Source organism: Liolophura sinensis, chromosome 7 (assembly GCF_032854445.1).
Source record: "Liolophura sinensis isolate JHLJ2023 chromosome 7, CUHK_Ljap_v2, whole genome shotgun sequence".
Lineage (NCBI taxonomy): Eukaryota > Metazoa > Mollusca > Polyplacophora > Chitonida > Chitonidae > Liolophura > Liolophura sinensis.
Window position 1 is genome coordinate 35,692,976 of NC_088301.1, and position 4,838 is coordinate 35,697,813.

Genomic DNA, 4,838 nt, shown 5'->3' on the forward strand with positions numbered 1-4,838 from the left:
GCCCTAAGGCTCCGGATTGTTCTAAGTACTGAAGCCGGGTAACTGTTTCACCATCGATTGCTTCCAGCTGCCGCGCCATCCACAATGTTTGTGTATCATGTTGAAACAAAGGGAACATAATGTTTCTTAGATGACAGTTGAACTCATAGCAGGTCGAGAGGTGTATTGGTACCCAATTGTCTCCCCCGGGGCGTGAGCTATTGTCAGAATACAACGCCATCCTGTAGGGTGCACCCCAGAGCCTATAACTGGCAGGTAACCTTCAACCTATACACACAAGTGTTAAGTTTTTCTTACCTGTATATATATATATATATATATATATATATATATATATATATATATATATATATATATATGATTTTCAACCAATCTAATCCACATCTATTATAAATTCCAAGCAGAATTTTTTATGACTGTTGAAAAATAATTTCTGTTATCATTGCTACATTGCTAGGAGATAATTTTTTAACATTACCGATGTTTCTTTATCACAAAAACTTTGAAAAAGCACTCTAGGGATTGGATTGACGTGATCTGTTTCAGCAGATGCAGTATAATTGCAGCTGCTTGATTGCTATAAAGTAGACACGAGCAATAAACATATGGTTGAAGATTGGTGAAGTCGTTCGTGAATATTCCACCAGCTTGTTAGCTTCTAGGATTGCTCTGTTGCACAGACTAATCGTTCTAAATCGACACATGCATTTTTGACACTTATCATCCAATGGTGGCAAAGAAATGTGACAACTTTTTGGGTCGGAAAGAAGTCATACAGTTGGCATTAAAATTTTGAAAACCACGAAAATTTACTCAAAAAACACAAATACAAGTATATACACTCACTTTTATGTTTCTTTATCAGGGTAGACGCAAATGTTGAATATAAAGGCTTACAACACAATTTAGCTGACCTCTGTCAGTATTTCATTATCCCAGATATCGACGAAAACTTATCGTTTTTCAAAACCTATATGTTTTGCGTGTGGTTAAGGGAGAAAACCTGTTGTCCACAATAAAAGCGATGTTGAATAGAATCTATGTGGTAGAGCTGGATGTCTCAGTGGGGCCGAATTCCAAGGCCAGGCCGGCTGGGACAGCACCGAGCCCCCGGCCAGTAAACCCGGTCCTCTCACCCGAGGCCCAAACAAGAACCACACTTGCGCTTGGGAGGTATGACGGAGTTTGAAACATTGTAGACTCGAGAAAACTAAGTCAGAGATTTTGTACAATGGGAAACTGTCTTCCATGAGAAGAATTGACACATTCCAGATTTGAACATTTTAACGATGACAGATTTTTCAGTGGCTATTATCGTTGTTTCGCACCAGTTTAAAGTTCCGTCTGTATTTGCCTTTAAATATAGTTACACACAGCTGCCCGGGCGGTGGACCTTTTCGTGAGATACAAACATGTGTGAGAAATATGGTGTGCAGTTTTGCTACAGTGTATCCAGACGGCATGAAACTCCTGTGGTGGAGTGGGTAGGGTTGTGGTTATACAAAATAATAAGTTAAGCTGGAACGCCCTTGTAAATAAATAGGTATAACATGTTCCATATACCTGAATGACCATATACCACGGCCTTAACAATTTTACAACTGTTACGACCAATACACAAATTTGCTTCTTAAATGTTATTATATTAAAAAGGCATGGCTCGAGATTAAGTCAAATGAAAATGTCTTTACAATGTTAAGGCTTGTCAAACAATTACTGTTACTGGTGCTGAACTACTCGGCTGTTACTGCCTGATGTTCTTGGGAAGTGCAGATGTTTGTTCCTCTGTGTGGGCAGATGTTGCTATCATAGGCCTATGCATCCGGGAAAAAAGCTTTGCAACTGATATCGACGAAAGGAGATAGCTCTTTCCAGCGCATTAATATGTGCTCCAACTTCAGCACAAGCTAACTTCCTAACTTACAATCTAGATTAAACGCGTCGCGTTCAGATGGTATAGCTGGTGTACACGTATATAACGGACAATGAAAAGACGTAAATAGCTTTAATTTTCTTTGCAGGTTGCTGCCATGCTATTTACTAGGAGTCAGATTCATCGTCGTCCATAATTTTGGTACGAGGCCAAAATGACGTTTAGGCTGTATCCAGCGATAAGAGGAAATTGGTTATTAATCTGCAATTTGCGCTTTAAATCCTTTTGAATAACTTCATCTAGGATTTAAGTACAATATTAACATTCAGGCCTATATCTGGTATATGCCACACTAAAAATTCGGCCGTAAAATCGAGTCGCAGTACATTGGTACTAACTTTCTTGCTTTGGGTTAAGCATTGGAAAGTCAAAATACAAACCAGAGCTCTTCTTTCAATAATTGTTTAAAAGTCAGACGTGTTGGATTTAATAGCCGGACGTTATTTTAAAAGCAATCCTGGATTTAAGAAATGTCACTTTTCCATCCGACCAAAAATCTGTTCACTATCAAACAAATTTGATTCCAAAGGCAGTGACCACAAAACTACAGTTTCGATGCTGTAAATCCATTTCAGAATCTGAAGCCGGTCATTATATACACGGCTTTGATGTAGAATAACCTTAACAGTAGATTGTGAAGAGGTTACAGCACCAATTGATATCACATCTACACGATGGTGCACATAAAGTTTGTAATTCAGAAACTCACCTCTACCATTTTCAGAAGTATATCGGCATGTGGACTTTAGAGACAAAAGCACAATGACACGATTTAGCGAGTTACCATGCACTATGCACATCCGTGTAGATACATGCGAGTTTAGCAATGTAAAGACGATCATTTGATTGATTGATTCCGTTCTTTAAAATTATAACTTTGTATGTTTTATATAATTCGATTTGTCTGAAATGTATGTTTGCTAACAATATATTATCGTAGTTTATTTATTATTTTCAACACTCCATTTAAAAAAATCTTTTAAATGTTCCCTTAGGTATATATGCTATGAGGTTAGAAATCATGATATATGTATATGTGCAAATAAATATGTTCCTTGCAATGAGCGGCCTTTGAGGTTTTGTTTGTAATTCTTCATACACTAAAACTTGGTCCTTGCTTGAGCTTCTGTTTCACAGTTTATTAATAGAAGACTTAATGAACTTTCAACATTGTTTATAAGGCTACATGAGACCACGATCGTGATCCCGTAACGCGATACTTCCCATTAAACATATAAATAATTAATTCTTACCAGAGCGAACTGTGTGATCTTAATAACTATTTATGTCGATAGATAGTATGAAGAGGCTATAATGGCATTGATTTGACTAAATATTTCATCTATATCAAGAGAATAATTGTTTAAGAGTTGAAACTTTAGACGATTGTCTGATAAGACAAGACGTTGTAGTTGTGTGTACATGCACGTGGTCTGACCACATTCAATACATGGATCGTGTTTTGTACCATGCAGAGCATAGGTTATCTTGTCATTTATAAAAAAAATTGTGTTCGTCTATAAAGCCTACGGGAATATTTATTTTCGCAAAACCTTTCGCTTTACAAAGACGCTCACAAATATGCTCAATAGGTTTTGAATGTATCAAATTTTCGTGTCAAAGTGGATACTACTTTATTCATTCAAGGCATAATGTAACATTTTACATTACATATGAAGTATTTCCTTCAGTAAAGCAGACCAGTCGTATATACTTTACTCTTAGATCGAAAATCATTAAAACAGTAAAGCCGATGTCCTAAAACAAAAAATTCATCATCTGACTAGATTGAAATTCAAGTCTAGCCTTTCGACTTAAATCAGGCCAGGAGAAATAGGGCAACCCCGGCACGAATTTTATGAACAATCTGTCGTTTTCTCTGCCCCATGTAGAAAAATTGTCTCAGCTGAAGGTATACTCAACAAACTGTTGCATGTTAATTCAATTACAGCTCCCCCCCCTAAAAAAAAACACAGCAAAAATGACATTTAGCTAAAGGGGTATTCAACAATCTGTTTCATTTGTACTATAATGTCCGCTTCATGAGGCTATCCACAGTATACCTCTGCTATACCACAATGTCAATGCATTAACTCTCTCTGCCCGCCAGAAGTTCCACAGATCTGTTTGTCTCATGAAATGCACACCAGCCTTACAACTTGTTTGTGTGTACGGCAACATGTTGAGTTGTCTAACTTGCCATAGGTAATATCCTAAGCGCTATAGACATCATCCGTTCATATATGTCATTGATATGTCTCTACCATGAACTTAGTATTGACAAAACAAATGTCCGCTATAGAATTGCAATAGATTTCTCACGCCGAAGCTTTAAATTTAACCACCCACATGGCAGTATAACGTCCTTTGAAAAGTGCGATGGGCGATCGTATCGTGGGTGGTACGATTTGAAGAGGTGACGATGGTTTTGAGATTTGTGCCCAGAATCTGGTCTAACAAGCCTCTTGTCCTTATCTCTAGGTACTTCAAGAGGACAATATTTGGTACGTTTTGTCAATCATTGACATCGACATTCTTAACATAAAATAGTTGTTTTTGCATGCACTGGAAGATGAAAAGTAAGATAAACCTTCATGCCCATGGTCTACTGTTTCAGACTGTTGTAAGAAATTGAGAAACCAGACCAACAGAATGATGTATTTATGTTGTAGATATGTTTCATGAAAAATGAAAAGGTTGTTTAAAAGTTTAAAATACGTTTTTATATATTTTTGTTTCTGTTTTATAATTTTCTGAATTTATGATTTTTTCCATAGCATTTGTACAGTTTCTTAACATAATTAATAATATTGAGTTGTGCTGAGATTGTTTGAAGGTCCATTCGTTGATTCCGAATTAGCTAGATCTTCTTCAGTTTTGTTCAAAGCGCATTTTTACAATACGA